The sequence below is a fragment of the Cupressus sempervirens genome, chromosome 3 (genome assembly GCF_028749045.1).
Source record: "Cupressus sempervirens isolate cs-2001-9-10 chromosome 3, ASM2874904v1, whole genome shotgun sequence".
In the NCBI taxonomy this organism is placed as follows: domain Eukaryota; kingdom Viridiplantae; phylum Streptophyta; class Pinopsida; order Cupressales; family Cupressaceae; genus Cupressus; species Cupressus sempervirens.
This window is the reverse complement of record NC_143120.1, coordinates 664,002,635-664,021,427: the sequence shown is the minus strand read 5'-3', so window position 1 is coordinate 664,021,427 and position 18,793 is coordinate 664,002,635. Positions and strand designations below refer to the sequence as shown.

The following is an 18,793-nucleotide window of genomic DNA, read 5'->3' as shown; positions in this document are numbered from 1 at the left end:
TTCCTCTCACTTGGAGTCCTAATTTTCTTTGGGGAGTCTCTTTTCTCTCTCTTTTGGGGGAATTTTATGTACATGGGTACCTCATCAGGCTTGACTTGCCGGGACCCATTTCTACATCCACCTAAGCTTCGCTTATGGGGGGGTGTTAGTGTAGTTTTTTATTTTTCCTATTTTGCTAGGTTTTTCTTACACTTTTAATAATCTCGCTTAGGTTAATAAAGCATGTCTTATTAGGTGAATGGTTGTGAGGTGTCATCTTCCTACATGTGAGCATCCATTAGCTATCTTGGGAAGATACTTTGCTATCTTTAGTCTGATAGATGGTTGCTCCTCATTGGTTGGTGTTGCCACCTCCTCCCTCTTCCTAGCCTATATAAGCATGCTACCTGGCTTGTATTTGCATCTCTTATTTTTGCATCCTCTTAATGCTATTTTGCTTCCACCATTTGCATTACTCTCTTGGAGACTAACTCTATGATGCTATTTTGATTTTGTATCATTTGCATTCATAGTTTAGATATTTACTCTTTGCACTAGTTTTCTGGGTTATTAATCTTTTCAGATTCTAACACAAATTTGCAGGACACAAGTTTCCTAGGATTGTGCATTTGATGGCGATGCAGTGATAGTGGGAGTAGGAGCATGTAATGACCCTGCTCAAATCTGATTGAAAACTTCTGATTGAAGGCTCAAGAAATTTTGTCAAACACTTTGCATACAAGGGTCATATGACTGATATAACTTTTCAGTTTGCTAAAATGACTCTTTTCTTCAATTTGCATCAATAAGAATGCTTGTAAGAAGACTCCAGATTGTTTAAACAATGACTTAACATGAATTTGCAACTAATTTTGGCAATATTCAATACATATATATGATCTAAGCATGAGAAATGAACACCTACAGCCAACTGGCGTTTTTACAAATAGTTGGTATGCAAATTAACTAGCCGATAATAGATGATATTGAATTGCTCAAATGACACCAGCAACTATTATCTCCTTAATTGCAATGAAATTTCTAATACAATGCTCATGAAATATGGCCAAGACTCTTGGCATTTACATGGATTACAAAATATGATAATGTTGGTATAATGCACACCTATAGATGAAACTTATAACACCTAAAATGCAATGCTAACATGAATGATAAACAAAGCAACCTGGAGAAATGATGATGTCTTAGAAAAGAGCTGATGAAAGAATCAAGTTTCAAGCAAAATGAACTTCTCTTAGGCCCAATCGATGCTTTCACCCAGCCGCTCCTATTCTTGCCTGACAATACTTTAGAAAAATAAATGCAGCCTCTAAGCTCCTCAAATTTGTCCTAGAAACGATTGTCTCGACGATAGCAATTGAATGCAACAATATCCAGAACCATTAGATACCTCTAAGTGAAGATATGAACAAAAATATGTTTCCAATGATGCCCCAACAACAGTATATCAGACTTCTAAATAAATTGTAGATGCTGCAAATCACCTCCTCAATGCAAATTCGTTGAAGTCTATGAACTCCAAAAAGTCTCCAAAGCAAACACCAATCAATATCATACAAAACTTGGCCAAAGGCCCCAAAGTTTTAACCAATGAAGCACAAGTGAAAGTCTGAAGTAACTTTCTCCCCAGCTGCAATAATTCAAGTGATATTTCACACTCTCAAAATTGCCTACCAATTGAGAGCTTTCGTTCTCAATGGCCAATTGTGACTACTGCAGAAACCCTTGGCTCCACAACCATCAAACATCAACATCAACAACAACAAATCTGCCTACTGAGAATGAAGCCCAAGATGCCTATTTATTCTTTTTTTCTCCACTTTCTCCAGAAACTTCTAGAACATTATTTTATTTATTGACTTTATAAAATATTTTATAATTCAAGTCACTTTATTAAATTAATTAAATATAAAGCTACCTTTTAATATTTGTTTATTTGAGAACTTTATAAATAATTAACTTAATACCACTTATTTATTTAATTAAAATAATTAATTAGTCATCCTCATAAAATATTCATCATTTTGAAGAACTTAATTAATTAAATTACTTAAATCAAATTACCTCCAAAAAGGGGACATGACAGTCCGCGCCCCTTGAAATTGCTTGTCCCCAAGCAATCTCAGCAACAAGTACCATTCTCCTACACCTAGATCCCAAGTGAAAACCTATGTAATATCCCAATCCTCACCATACTCTTGTAAAGAAATCATCAGCATCAACAATACAAAAATTAGCAACTGAGAAACTGCACTCAACACCCAAACAACTGACATCACTGACAAAATCATCTGAAGACCAACTGTAGATGCCGATAGAAGAAACCACTCTGTGAAACTCAAGCCAACTGAAACATCGACTCTGTCAAAACTCAAGTCCCTGTCTAACTGACACTTGCACCCAACTGCACTATGGATATGACAATAGCCATAGGTACCTGAGTCACTGCCACCAAATCCAATTTTTGATAAACTGTCCTGGGTGTGTCGATATTGTAGGCTGTGTAACTTGCAACTGCCAATTCCATTTGCAAAAGATGGTGCCAATCCATCCCATAATGGATGATAAGAAACTAGAGCCGATCTACACCTGCGTAAAATCAAATCTTCTATCTCTGGGTCAAAAGAAAAATGATGAGCATACCCCACCGTATAATGCCGGTAGGAACCCCTAAACTCCGCTACTAGCTCACCATCACTAAACTAGGAATCAACAGATGGTCCTAATCTCTGACTCCGAGTGGTTGTAGGCTGGATAGGACCCTGTGCAATCAGCTCAACAAACCCCACCTCAAAATCCCTGTGAGGTAGCATAGTAGAAAGGATCACTATAATCTCCTCAACCAATTTGCGAATAGCACTAGTACCTCAAATGAGAACACCTTCTAACACTTTATGCGAGTCCAGACGAACACCTGCACTATCCAGCAAATACTTCATGAACGGTTTAGTGCAGTAAAAATTATACAAGGAAGCATCAACATACTCCCCTGCACACTACAACTGATCCCTCTGTAAAGTTGGCATGGCCAACTGTACCACATTGCCATCTGTGTGAGAAGAATCAATCTGGAGACTCGACTCCACTGGTATTCCAAATTCATCAGGACCAGGTACTCCCAAATCCTGAACATGTGTGTCAGCCCAACATCATGTTCCTCAGTAACAATTGCAGGAGCGTACTCACCATCAACCACCTCAATATACAAGTGAATTGGGTCTGGGGCTAGTGTAGACCGCAAATGCTCCAACTCCACGGTCACCTCCTCTGACTGAAACTGCGACTCTTATAGATCTCGCTGTGTGACCTCCAAAGCCTTAGTAGTCGTTGTGAGCTCTTGGGTAAGCTCACTCACCTCCTCACGATCCAAGAGTGCCTCATAGGCTATTCTCCCCCACTCAACCAGGTGATCATGGTCGGCTACCAACTATAAGTAATCCTATCTCAAAACCTTGTCAGCTTCATGCAAGGCATGGACCTCTACCAAAGAAAGGTAACCACCGCTGGACTCATCTGTCATAGAAGCACCCCAACCAATAACGGCCAACAACTGATGAGCGGAATCAAAATGCAAAAGAGCAGTAGTGATATCTCTCTTGTCAACTCTCAACTGGCCGGTCACATGGTAACTCTGCACTACGGGCCTCCTATTAACTGTCTCGAATATGCTGTCCACACTATGAGAGAAAGCTTAATCAAACGAACTCCCCTCAAGATCACCAATGCTCAGTGTACTTATATCTGAGTACACCTCCACACTCTGAACGTAAGCATCGAACTCATCCTCATCTAACTCTGAAGAAGCTACTGCTAAAACTATCTCATCATCACAATCTCCAAATCCCTCGTCCTCTGCAACTAACTAAGAGTCCAGATTCTGACAAATATCATCAGGGGTCACTGACAAAGTAACTCCCTCAACTGACAAGGTAGCCCTGGTTGAAACAAACTCCTGCCACTCAAACTCTACCTCATCCTCCTTTATCCTTAGTTGGTTCCTCAAACTGTGTAAACCATGCGGAGTATCTCTAGCTTCATCCTTGAAGTCCTCTTGAAGTATTGTGTGCCCAACATCTTCCTCCAAGCTGGTCTGATTTTTGTCCTCCCTAGATTCGGCTATATGTTGGTCACCAACTGCTGCAAACTCTTTGTAGAGGTTTCTAGATACCTCACTTGTAGAGACCTCTTGTTCCTCTCTCTTTGTTCTGTGATGTAGTCCTCTTAAACATGGAAACCATCAATTCATTCATCCTTTTCTGACTTTCATCCAACTTTTTCAAATTTTGTGTAAGCTTCTTCATATCCTTGTCCCACTGCTTCTGGGTACTTGAAGTAAACTTGATTAACTAACTGATTCAATGTCCAATCTACCCAACAACATGGCAAGTCAATAGCTCTTATACCACTGTAATGACCCTGCTCAAATCTGATTGAAAACTTCTGATTGAAGGCTCAAGAAATTTTGTCAAACACTTTGCATACAAGGGTCATATGACTGATATAACTTTTCAGTTTGCTAGACTCTTTTCTTCAATTTGCATCAATAAGAATGCTTGCAAGAAGACTCCAGATTTTCTAAACAATGACCTAACATGAATGTGCAACTAATTTTGGCAATATTCAATGCATATATATGATCTAAGCATGAGAAATGAACACCTATAGCCAACTTGCATTTTTACAAACAGTTGGTATGCAAACTAACTAGCTGATAATAAATGATATTGAATTGCTTAAATGACACCAGCAACTATTATCTCTTTATTTGCAATGAAATTTTCTAATACAATGCTCATGAAATAGGGCCAAGACTCTTGGCATTTACATGGATTACAAAATATGATAATATTGGTATAATGCACACCTACAGCTGAAACTTATAACATCTAAAATGCAATGCTAACATGAATGATAAACAAAGCAACCTGGAGAAATGATGATGTCTTAGAAAAGAGCTGATGAAAGAATCAAGTTTCAAGCAAAATGAACTTCTCTTAGGCCTAATCGATGCTTTCACCCAGCTGCCCCTGTTCTTGCCTGGCAATACTTTAGAAAAATAAATGCAGCGTCTAAGCTCCTCGAATTTGTCCTTGAAATGATTGTCTCGATGATAGCAATTGAATACAACAATACCCAGAACCATCGGATACCTCTAAGAGAAGATATGAACAAAAATATGTTTCCAATGATGCCCCAGCAGCAGTATATCAGACTTCTAAATAAATTGTAGATGCTGCAACTCACCTCCTCAATGCAAATTCGTTGAAGACTATGAACTCCAAAAAAGTCTCCAAAGCAAACACCAATCAATATCATACAAAACTTGGCCAAAGGCCCCAAAGTTTTAACCAATGAAGTACAAGTGAAAGTCTGAAGTAACTTTCTCCCCAGCTGCAATAATTCGAGTGATATTTCACACCCTCAAAATTGTCTACCAATTGAGAATTTTCGTTCTCAATGGCCAATTGTGACTACTGCAGAAACCCTAGGCTCTACAACCATCAAACATCAACATCAACAACAACAAATCTCCTTCCGAGAATGAAACCTAGGATGCCTATTTATTCTTTTTTTCTCCACTTTCTCTAGAAACTTTTAGAACATTATTTTATTTATTAAGTGACTTTATAAAATATTTTATAATTCAAGTCACTTTAATAAATTAATTAAATATAAAGTTACCTTTTAATATTTGTTTATTTGAGAACTTTATAAATAATTAACTTAATACCACTTATTTATTTAATTAAAATAATTAATTAGTCATCCTCATAAAATATTCATTATTTTGGAGAACTTAATTAATTAAATTAGTGAAATCAAATTACCTCCAAAAAGGGGACATAACAAAGCATGTGATAATATTGTCATATCAGCAACTACTTTTGTGCTAGTTGAGCCATCTATTGAGGAAGCAGTATAAAAAGTGGTTCTAGATGTGTAATTTGATGATAGTATGCATGCCATTGATGATAAGGTAAGTGATGTATAGGCATAGTGATATTATAATTAAGATCAGCACAATGGTGAGATTCACTTTGTGGACAACCCTATGATTGACATGGATGCAACATTGTCATATGCCAATGAGTTGTTTGAGGTTGACGTTGATCAATCCCCTGAGTGGAGTTGGACTCAGTTCTCACCATCTGCAGATACAGTTCAGAGTCCTATGGCTGCAGTTAGTGATTGTATCGTCTTAAAATGGAAGGAATTTCATGTTAAGAGTGTTGAGACCTCCAAGTAAGTGGTTTGGGGTCATATCAAGCACCTTGAATGGGTCTTTTACTTGGATTTGGCTTTTTCCCCTATTTTGCCCCCATTTCCACTTTCTTTCTACACTTTTCTGGCATTTTGGACTGAAATCCTGAGGTTCTTGACTTTTGGGTCAAGTATGACCTGAGGGTCAGGGACGATCAAGTCGACCTCGACCTAGGTCAAGGTTGACCTCGACCTTGACCCAAGGTTCAAATTTCAAGGTTCCATGATTTTCAGATGTCGAGTTTCAGAAAGAGTTATTTTCCCACTTCTGGGTCGGTTGTTTCGGGTTTCAGAATGGTGCACTCTTAAATTACATTTAATCTAAGTCCATTTCTAAGGGGTTAAGGTTAATTGGGATTTAATGCTCCCATGTCGGCCTTTTCTAGAAGGTTGTGCCCTAGATCTCTATACAAGGAAGCCTCCTCTCATTTTGTCTAAGACAAGAACATATGTTGCAAACCATAACAAAAGCATAAGGAGATGAGATGAAGTTATATTCTTTCATGATCAAGCATTCAAACATTATCAAGTTCAAGCAAGCATCCATCTTCAAGCATTCAATTCATCATGGAGATCTATTAGTAGCCATTAAAGGATTCAAGTTCTATGGACCCCTCTTGTTGAAAATTCATCCATTTCCATTCAAGCCTCTTCCTAATCCAAAATCCATTCAAGATTGGTGTTAAAGATCTAATGCCATTGATTTGAGACATCTTACATTCATTTCTACATCCATTTAGAGCATCCATACATGTGGATTCAAGGATTTCTACATAAGGTGAATAATTCCATTTACTTTGTTTATAAATTTTGCAATTTCAATTACATTTCAAAGTTGATTCCAAACTTGGGTTTGACCAAGGCAAACCTCCCATCCAAAAAACAAAACCATTTTTCTTGCAGGTACAAGTGTGGAATAGCAAATATCGGTGCAGATTTGGATACCCTTTTCGTTGAACTTGCAGGATCCATGAACAAAAATTTTGCCGGAGCAGTGCAAGTCAAGGTCAACTTGGGTACAATTGTGTCCCATTATTTGGGTCAAGGTCGACCTACCCTCACAAAAGAAAGAGATTTCTAGGTTTTGTAGAACTGGTAGTTTCAGTTCAGGGGTGTGGAAATCGACAATTTTTGAGATCGTTTGATAGGGTTTTTAGCCAATTCTTTTTCAGAGGTGAATACCTTCATTTCTTCATTTCAATATTAGTCATCTAGATTTACTTTCCATATCATAACAATTCATATGTATGTGTAAATCTCTTTCATGTGCATTATTTTAAAGCTTGTTCATCAACCATATTTTATCCTATACAGTGATGTTCTTATATCTATAAATTATGACATAGCTACACCAATTGCAGTTACGGGTGTTGTTGGTATGAGCACCTTCACTGACATTTGTAGAGAATCACATGTTGCACCAGGGTATCCTATAGCTACGTCTTTTGTATGAAGTGTTCGTAATGATCAAGATTGTAGTCCAGTATATATTATGTGGGTGGATATAGGGAAAAAGAGTATTTTTAGAACTCCTATGGAGTTGTCTTCTAGTGATATCCTAACTTCTACATCATTAGCACAGGTTCTCAGTGCTTCGTTGCAAGCTATATTGTTGGTCCTAATGATGCTAGTAGTGTGCATTTGGTTTAGTGTTGATAAGGATGTTACGTACTTCTTCATTTGGGATCCAGGCAAAGGTTGGTGTTCGGTGTGTTGCCGAGATTGCTTGAGGACACACAATCTTGGAGAGGGAGGACTCTGATGTCCCCATTTTTGTTAAGTCTTTACGATTGATTGAGTCAATTCATCATAGTGACCCTTGTGAGCTAACAGGGTGGTTTGAGGATCCTAGTGGTGGATTTTACTATTTTTAGTAAATCCAATTCAGGTAGTTGTCATATTTGGCAGTGCAAATGGTAGCACTAGCAATTGGTCATCACTTGCAGTGGATGGGGCTATTTATTGCGTGAGCTCATATTTATTAATTAGTTATTAAAAGTTTACTTTATTATAATGACACTTCATTATTATGAAATGTTATAAAGTGATTATATGTTGGAGAAGCTTTGTAAGTGAAGTTGATTTTGGAAACAAAAGGTCCTTTGGAGATTATAGATATGAACTCATTATGAAGAAAAAATATCCGATTAGCTTATTGATTATTGCTCTTGTTGTCTTTGTGACATTTTTTCCTAGGGTTGATTTTATGCCATTGCTGAAATATAAGGGTTTGAAGCTGAGAGGCATTTGAATCATTGCTGAGCTATAGTGGTTTAATTCTGAATTTGTTTGTGGCTGGGAGATATCTTTGTAGCTGAGAATTTTGGAATTATGTATGCTCTTTGTTATCTGGTGCTATGAAACTGTTTGCAATCAATCTTGGAAGTATAGAGATCATTCTTGCAGTTGTGAACTTTTGTTCATCACATCTTGACTGTCATTACTGTGCCTGAGAGGTGGATTAACACTAGTGATAATTAGCTGAGTTTGGAGGGGATTTATTGAGCAACTACGAGACCAGTGTTTTGTTATGATGAATCTATTGGACATCTACGTGGCTGCCGTCTCATCTTGTGGCAGTGATTGGTTTTCTTTTATATCTGCAAACATCCTATGAGGTTCTGGAATATTCATTTTGGGCCTGCGTTTACATTTACCAACCTGTAGTTATGGTTAAAGACTTGCAACTTATCTTTTGTGATTCATGCTCATTCTTGGGAAAGCCAAAATTACCTTCCTGTGGTGTGTCTTTGATGTAAGACTAGGTAGTTTGCTTGCTTAGTCCTTATCTTTCCCAGGAGTTGTTTAGGCTTTCTCTTAGCCTATTAGGGTTTACCCTAGTAACTTGACCTCTAGAGGATCTTTATCCTATCCTCCAACTTCTCACTACCTAGCTACACCAAGGATTTTAGCTTCTTCATACACTAAATTCCTCTACAAGCTAACTTGCCTACTACAATTCCATGACCCATCTTGTTCATTTCCTCAACTACATGGAGTGAGGGGCTCATATATGAGGTCTTAGACCTCACCTAGGCTTCTGGACTCAAATCCCACAAGTTTTCCTCAAATTCTTTGCATTTACTCCAAATCTGTCAAAAACAGGCCTAATTGAATTAGTCCTCCTACTTGGGTTTTTGGACTATTAACCTCAAATTACTCTAAACAAGGTGGCAAAGAAATCATAGATTCGAATACCCTTTTGGAAAACCTAAAGGATTTTGTGGGTCTCAGGTTCCCAAGCCAGTAAAAGCAACTTTTATGCCTATAATCAATGGTTTCAAATAATGAATGACAATATTGACTAGGGTTTAATTAAAGTCTTATCACAACATGGTTGGAAACTCTTCCTTTTGTAAATAGCAACATTACTAACCCCTTTCCATTCTGCATCTCTTGGTTTGAAGTATCTATCACATTCAAAGTTCAAACCTCCAAAACCTTGTTGCTAATGCTATGATTGCCTAACCAAGTGACTATGACTTGCCTACGGCATCACATTAAAAATGGCTAACCAACTCTCCAAGGCACGAGCATCTATATACATAATGTACACTAGCTCCCACTCCATTCTCCTTAAGGCTGTGATGAACCCACAGTATGAACTCATGGAGAAGCCATGTTTGTAAAAACTGTCACAATTGGACCAGTACATAGAGTATATACAAAGGATTTTCAAAACACATGCAAATGAAACCCTACAAACTAGTGATCTGAAACAAAAAGAATTGTACAAGCATGAACTTCAATAATCCAATGCAAAACTTCAAGCTTCAATCCATTATTGTGAACATGCAATCCAAAACCGGAAAACTCTGAAAACTGGGGCAGAATTTGTGGTTTTCAATAACAAAACTTCCTTCCTACAATGCCCAACCCTTGGAATGGGTCATTTTGTGGTTTTTATAAGCTCCTCAAGAGGTTGCAGACAATTAGGATAACCATCAACCTCTTTCTTGCATTATGCAACTTTTCAAAATTGTTGACAATTTTAACAACTTTTTGCATTTTTGAGCAACTTTGATTTCCTTCAGTTGGGAACTTCCAAATTTGTCCATTATGACTTACTTATGATGTCTAGGTATGATTTAGCCTTTAGAACATCAATTCACATGATATAGACCATTTTTGCCTATTTTACAATTTTTCCACATTTGACATCTTTCCTCAACTTTTGCCAAATGATGAGGTCTAGTCTCCAAAATATGCACAAGGATGTAGAAACATTATAGAAGACAACATAACTCAAAACCACACCTTTCTCAAGCAACCTCTAACTCAAAAGACAAACAACCTAAAGCAAGAAAACCAAATCAGCTAGAGTGGATTGAACCTAACCAACTCCACCTAGCAACAAACTCAACCATGACTTTGAAAGGTCCAAACTCACACTCCTGACTGGAGTCAGTACATGCCAAAGTCAAAACTAGAAATCAAAACAAGGAGCTTTGACTAGGTGCTCTTGCACCATACTCCTCCAAACAAAAAAACGTTAATCAATCCTTAGATTAAGTAAGGTGGAGTCAATACCTAACCTCTTGAAGTTTGTTTCTCTAATCCATGTAGCATCGACATCATCCTTGCCAACCCATTTGACAAGGTGTTCCATGTAGTCCTTCCTAGTCTTCTTGTAGACCCTTGAATCTAGTATCTTAGCTATTGGCAGAGGAGTGGGAGTTAAGTGTAGGTCTGCTACATCTTGGGTGACCTCTTGAAGATTCGGGTCAACATCCTGAATAGGTCCTTTGTATGAACTCAGATCTACAATATTGAAGATTGGTGACAACCCTAGGTCTTCAAGTAGCTAAACCTTATAAGCATTGTTAACATATTTTGCAAGTATTTTGTAAGAACCCAATCTTTGCATATGTAGCATGTGTGGCACCCCCTTTAGCAGCCTTGCTTTGCTCAAATACACCATCACAAGATCCCCTGCTTGAAACTAAACATACATTTTTGATACATCCACCTTTTGCTTCAGTTTGTCAGTATTTTCAGTGTCTTCCTTACAGTTTCATGGACTTCCCTCATGGATTGGGCAAAGTCCTTACCATAGCCACTACCTTGTGCTCCATCCTTTAACTCCCTTAACTCAGAGACCCCTCCTAGGATGCAAATCATAAACTCTTTCAAAAGGACTCTTACCGGTTGATCTATTCACTGAGTCATTATATGCATATTCAGCTTGCCCAATGGGTTGGTCCCAAGTCTGACCATACTCCTTTGTGAGACACCTCAGCAAGTTGCCAAGACTCCTATTAATCACCTCTGTTTGGCCATCTGTCTGTGGGTGATAGACAGATCCAAAGGACAAGTTAGTTCCAAGCATTTTCCATAGTGTCTTCCAAAAGTCACTCATGAATTTGGTGTCCCTGCCTATAACAATGTTCATAGGTAGCCCATGGATCCTAACTATCTCTTTGAAAAACAAGTGAGCAATCTGACAAGCATCATGTATGGGCTTGCAAGGTACAAAATGGGCCATCTTACAAAATCTATCCACAATCACATAAATGCTATCATAACCTTGCCTTGTCTTTGGTAAGCCAACTACAAAATCCATACTTAGGCACTCACATGGCCTGCTAGGAATTGGAAGTGGTTGATAAAGACCAGCATTGGTGGATGTGCCCTTTGCCTTTTGACACGTTATACAACTTTCCACATATTGCCTAATATCTCTATTTATCTTAGGCCAAAAATAGAACCTAGTAACCAACTCTTGAGTCTTGTTCACCCCAAAATGTCCACTAAGTGCCCCATTATGCTTTTCTTGGATCATATTCTCCCTCATGGATCCTTTAGGAACACAAAGTTGACTCCCTCTAAACAACAAATCATTCTACAATTTATAATCAAAAAACTCACCATGAAATCTTTTTTGGAACTCCTTGCATACCTTGTAGATTGGGCAAAATCTTCATCATCAGCATATAGGTCGTCGAAGCTTTCAATGCCTATGCTTTGTAGTTGAATCTCTTAGACTATGAGGAGTCTTCTACTCAATGCGTCAGCTACTTTATTCTGCACCCCCTTCTTATGTTTTATGGTAAATGTGTGGGCTTGTAGGTACTCCACCCATTTCATATGCTTGTTGTTGAGCTTATCTTGGGAGTTAAGGAAACTAAGGGCTTGGTTGTCCGAGTATACATCAAATTCTTTTGGAAGCAAATAGTGCCTCCATTTCCTTAGAGCTTGGACTACAACATACAACTCTAGGTCATAGGAAGAGTGCTTCCTCTTTGCATCATTGAGCTTCTCACTATGAAAAGCCACTAGCCTTCCTTCTTGGCTTAGAACAGCCCCAATAGCCACATTATTGGCATCACATTCCACTTGGAAAAGTTTCTCAAAACTAGGAAGCACTAGAGTAGGCAGTTCTGCTATCTTCTTCTTTAGTGTTTCAAAACAATGATCAGCTTGTGGGGTTCAGTGAAACTTTTTCTTCACTCCTTTGTTTTATATCCAACATAGGAGCACATATGCCATTGAAATGCTTAATAAACTTCCTATAATATTGGGCCAAACCATGGAAATTTTGACACTGGCAGTCTTTGGAGTAGGCCAACTTAGAATGGCATCCACCTTGTCTTGATCCATTTTGAGATTACCTTGAGACAAAACAAAGCCAAGATAAACTAGCTCCTGTTTCATGAAGTCTCACTTGTCCAAGTTAATCATTAGCTTTTCTTCATGTAATTTCTTAAAAACAATTTGTAATTGCTTGATACACTCCTCTTTAGTTTTGCTAAAAATTAAGATGTTTAAATAGACAACAACAAACTTACCAATATAATCTGCCAATACCTCATTCATAAGCCTCATAAAAGTAGATGGAGCATTAGACAAACCAAATGGCATTACAAGCCATTCATACAAATCTTTTGTAGTTTTGAAGGTTGTCTTCCATTCATTTCCTTCATTTATTCTGATTTGATGGTAGCCACTCTTTAGGTTTATCTTGGTGAAATATTTTGCTTCCCCTAAACAGTCCATTAGGTCTTCAATTCTAGGTATGGAAACCTATACCTAATGGTGATCCTATTAATGGCTCTAGAATCAGTACAAAGACTCCAAGTTCCTCCTTTCTTGGGTTCTAAAACAGTAGGGACTGCACATGGGCTAATGTTTTTCCTAATTAGGCCTTGGTCTAGGAGCTCTTGAATTTGTTTGGCAATTTCCTCATTTTGTTGAGGGGTCATCTTATAGGCAGCTTTGTTGGGAAGGGTAGCTCCTGGAAGAAAGTCTATTTGGTGGCTAACAAGTCTCTTAGGAGGTAGGGTGGTAGGTTGTCCATCACTAACAATTTCATGATATTGTTTGAGTAATTCTTGTACTTCATTTCGTATCTCTGCTTTCTTGGCAGCAGCTTCATCTTTGGATTTCAAAACTAATTCAAACCCAACTCCATCTCCTTCCTCAAGGGTCTTTAAGAACTCTTTCTCGTTAACCATGAGCACACTTGGACTTGAGGTTTTTAGGATAAAACCACAGACAGAAATAAAAACTACATGCAAATAGAACCAATAACAGAAAATAATAGATCACACAGAAAAAGAACACAAGGCACCAAGATTTAATGCGGTTCACCCAATCCCTGGGCTACGTCCACCAAATAGCCAGTCCAATATTATTACGATCCAGTGAATACAACCTGATTACAATCCGTAATCCCTTACAGCTCAATACCGCCACAAGAACTAATTTTGTATCACAACATAATGAAAAATACCTAACCCTAAGCCCTTTTATACAAGTATTTTATGTCGTTTTAGGGTTACAACATGTCGGCCATATGTCCGCTACAACGCCGGCCATGGCCCAAATTTTTTTTATGAATTTATGAAGTATGTACAGTACCTTCCTGATCAATCACCACAATCTAACAGAGGTCTTCATCTTTCCTTCTATCAAGGACTGAATCTTGAAAGTCACACCATCCTTCTTAAATGAGTAGGCATTTTTGGTTCCATCATGTATGGCTTGGTTATCAAATTGCCATGGCCTTCCAAGTAGAAGGTGGCATGCATCCATAGGAAGAATTTCATAGAGCACTCTATCCTTGTATCTCCTATGGTGAACTCTACCCGCGCTTGCTCTCCCACAAGAATATGTTGTCCTTTGTTGAGCCAATGACCTTATATGGGTTGGCATGTGGAATTCTTTTTAGCTTCAGCTTGCTAACTGTCTCTTCATTGATTATGTTATCTATTAAGTTGGAATCAATGATGACTCTACACACCTTCCCCATGATTTTGCATCTGATTCTAAAGAGTGCCCTTCTTTGACTTGGTTCTTCTTTGATTGACTCCTTGATCAATGTTCTCCTTGTCATCGAGTTTTCCCCTTCCTCTGATTCTAAAGGTACTTCAGATTGTTTGCTTCTGTTGTCAGACTCTTCTTACACATATTTGACTCTTTTTGTGCTTCCTTGAGAGGTTGAGCCTTTTTCAAGGAACCTATATGTAGCGTGTCCTAACTGATTGCAATGGTAGCACTTCATGGTGGCAAAGTAGGATCCTCTCCCCTAGTTGCTGCTCCTTCCTCTCCAACTAGTGTTAGAACCTCTTACCTTTGTTGAAACTTCCTCTTCCTAAACTTCCTTCTTGTTGTTCAGTCAACCTGTTGTCTCCTTGTGGCCTAGAATCTAATCCTCTTCCATCATAGCCTCTCTGACCTCTTCCATCTCTACCTCTACCTCTACCTCTAAAGTTTGTGTCTTCCCTCTGCTTGTTCTTCTCTTCCACTTTCAGAGCAAGTTAGAAGCATTTATGGATTGTTTTAGGAGTCCATAGGTTGATCTCTTCTCGTGTGTTCCACTTCAGGCCTCCTAGATCCCTAGTCACTTTGATAGTTTCATCTTCTTGTACTCTTGACCGCAAACACAACTTCTAAAACTCTTCAGTGTAGGTTGCCACATCCATGTCTTTTTGTTTTAAACTTTGCCTCTTCTTGTGTAATTGAATTTCAAAGTCTTCTGGTAAGTATTTCTCTTTCACGTTTATTACCATGGCTTTTCAAGTTGCAATCGGCTTCTTTCCCACTTTCTCCCTCTTCTTGGAGGTACTTCCACCATTTCAGGGCTGATCCTCTTAGCCTAGATTTGCCCACTTTAACCTTTTGTGCTTCTGTCACGTCTTTACACTCAAAGATATTTTCCATCCCCACAATTCATTTTACAAAAGTTCAGTGTCTATCTTCCCACTAAATAAGGGAATCCCTTCTAGGGCTTTCCACGTAGTGCCTTAATGGCCTTTAGGAATGGCTCTTCATTTATTGGAGCGTTTGGATCAAGGATAAGATCTTCTTCAATCTTCTCTTTACCCTTACTGCTTCTTTCACCTTCTTGGTCTTTCTTTTTAGTTGCCTCTGCAACTTCTTCTAATTTTGTTTTCATTTATTCTAGGGCTTCTTTAAGGATTTTGTTTCTCTCCTTTTGCTTACCCATTTCCTTAGCTGGCTCTGCATTAATCACCATTCTTGATTCACCTATTGATTTTGTAGTTTGAAGCATTTAACCACAAGCCCAATCTTTGTGGCTCTGACACCAATCTAATGTAAGACTAGGTAGTTTGCTTGCTTAGTCCTTATCTTCTCCAAGACTTGTTCAGGCTTTCTCTTAGCCTATTAGGGTTTAGTTTAGTACCCTAATCTCTAGAGGATCTTTATCCTAACCTCCAACTTCTCACTACCTAGGTACACCAAGGATTTTAGCTTTTTCATACACCAAATGCCTCTACAAGCTAACTTGCCAACTACAATTCCATGACCCATCTTGTTAATTTCCTCAACTACATTGAGTGATGGGCTCATATATGAGGTGTTAGACCTCACCTATGCTGGTGAACTCAAATCCTACAAGCTTTCCTCAATTTCTTTGCATTTACTCCAAAACTATAAAAAAATAGGCCTAATTGAATTAGCCCTCATTGGGTTTTTGGACTATAACCTCAAATTACTCTGAACAAGGTGGCAAACAAATCACGGATTCGAGTACCCTTTTGGAAAGTGGGTATGAAGTTCCCAAGCCATCCGTACATCTGAAAGCAACTTTTATGCCTATAATCAAGGGTTTCAAATTATGAATGATAGTATTGACTAGGGTCTAATCAAAGTCTTATCAAAACATGATTTGAAACTTCTTCCTCTTGTAAATAGCAACATTACTACCACCTCTCCATTCTGCATGTCATGGTTTGAAATATCTATCGCATCCAAACCTCCAAAACCTTCTTGCTAACTTTGTGATTGCCTAACCAAGTGACTGTGACTTGTCTAGGGCATCATATTAAAAATGGCTAACCAACTCTCAAGGGCCCAAGCATCTATATACATAATGTAGACTAGCTCCCACTCCATTCTCCTTAAGGCCATGATGAACCCATGGTAGGAACTCATGGAGGAACCATATTTGTAAAAACTATCACAGCTAGACCAGAAGATAGTTAGGATAACCATCAACCTCTTTCTTGTGTTATGCAACTTTCCTGTCAAAAAGTTGTCAAGCAACTTTTCAAAATTGTTGACAATTTTCACAACTTTTTGCATTTTTGAGCAACTTTGATTTCCTTCGTTTGCGAACTTCCAAATTTGTCCATTATGACTTACTTATGATGTCTAGGCATGATTTAGCCTTTAGAACATCAATTCACATGATTTAGACCTTTTTTGCCTATTTGACAACATTTCCACATTTGACATCTTTTCTCAACTTTTGCCAAATGACAAGGTCTAGTCTCCAACCTATACACAAGGATGTAGAAACATCATAGAGGACAACATAACTAAAAACCACACCTTTCTTAGGTTGCTAGGGCATAAGACCCACAACCCCTAACTCAAAAGACAAACAACCTAAAGCAAGAAAATCAAACCACTTAGAGTGGATTGAACCTAGCCAACTCCACCTAGGAACAACCTCAAACATGACCTTGAAAGGTGATACAGAGAGCACAACAAAAGTGTGGTTTATGGGCCTTCCACAAAAATTCAAAGTTATAGAACCAACTTTACTCCAATAGTCCTTAACCCTTACTATGTTCATAGACCTATTAAGCCTAATTAGGCTTGGATTACAGAGCAAGTACCAAGGAATGGGTACATAGAATCAATCCAAAACTTCAAATATATTATTCAACTTAATTCTTAGGTAGGGTTTCACATCTATAATTATTTCCATCCATTCAAATGAATACAAGAATGTTGCAACTTTTAAGAACAATTTCTAAACAAGTGCAGAATTTAGAACCCTCAATCAGTCATTAAAAACTTGCATAAATGAAAGAATTAAACAAATGCTATGTGTGATATTCAATAACAGTGATTTAAAAACATTTTCTCCAAGTTATAGCCAAATCCAAGCAAGGAAATAAAAGTTATTGCAATTTCCCCAAGATTGTTCATATTATGACAGAATCTGACTAGTGTTGACCAAAACGGTCATAACTTCTTCCAAATGTAATTATGCAAACCAAAACCAAATCAAAGCTAACTCATTTACCCTTCTGAAAATATAAATTTCAGGTCTGTATCATTCACAATGAGTTCGCATCAACCAAAACATCAGAGAAATTGCAGGAAAAAAAAACCAGATTACTAAAATTTACTACATCAAAATAAGTTTTCTTCCATTCCAAATCCTTCCTCTAACTTCTCCAACTTACCCCACTTACAATTTCGTGATTTGGAGACCAAATATATATTATTTGGAATCACATTAAACTCTCCAACCAACCTACAACTACGCATTACTTTTAAAAAGTTGTCACCAAGTTGTAAAAGTTTTCATTATAATTTTGTCAACTTTTGAACAACTTTTACAATTATTATCCAAATGACATCAAACTTTCCGTAAACCCTTAAATATTATATATACAATGTAACCCTAGTACTAGGGTATGTCGAGATGAGGGGACGTTGGGACGAGTTTTCAAGATGGGAAGAAAATGGGTCTCATTTTCAGGACGGCAGGGGGACGGCCAGGGGACAGTGGCAAGGGGAGGACAGGGTAGGGAGGGGTGTTGTATAGTATACATATAGAATTTGAAATGCTTGTTATGAAATGATGTTTCAATAAAAGATACCAAATTAAAACACTTGAACATATCAAAATTACAACATGAACTAGAACAATTGAACATTCAACATAGTAACATATTACATACCCAATAGTAACATTTGAAAAACAAAATTCAAATAGAAATCCAAGTGTCCATTCCAGTGGAAGCATGGTTATTGAATGACGGAGGTGGGGGTACTTGGGTGTGCAAGTACACAGTGTGGGGACATCTCAGGGATAGGTACTTCAAGGTTTTGGAGGTGGGTGCGAGTCTCCGTGTTACACTGTATATATATGATTTTAAGACTCCAATTAAGATATTTCCACTCTATTTTGATACATTTGATTGGTTTTATCACAGTATTTTCCAAGGCCTTATAGTCACTATGCTTTAAATGGCTTTTATAACCTTACAAAATAATTTGAATGAACTCCAAATGGTATTTAGGTCCTTACATAACATTTAACCCATAT

At 37.9% G+C, this 18,793-nt stretch overlaps 1 protein-coding gene across 7 annotated transcripts in view; it reads left to right on the top strand.

The window, feature by feature from the left end:
• Window positions 1-18,793, top strand: part of LOC149568454 (uncharacterized) — a 334,059-nt gene that overhangs the window by 314,459 nt on the left and 807 nt on the right. The window lies entirely within an intron of this gene.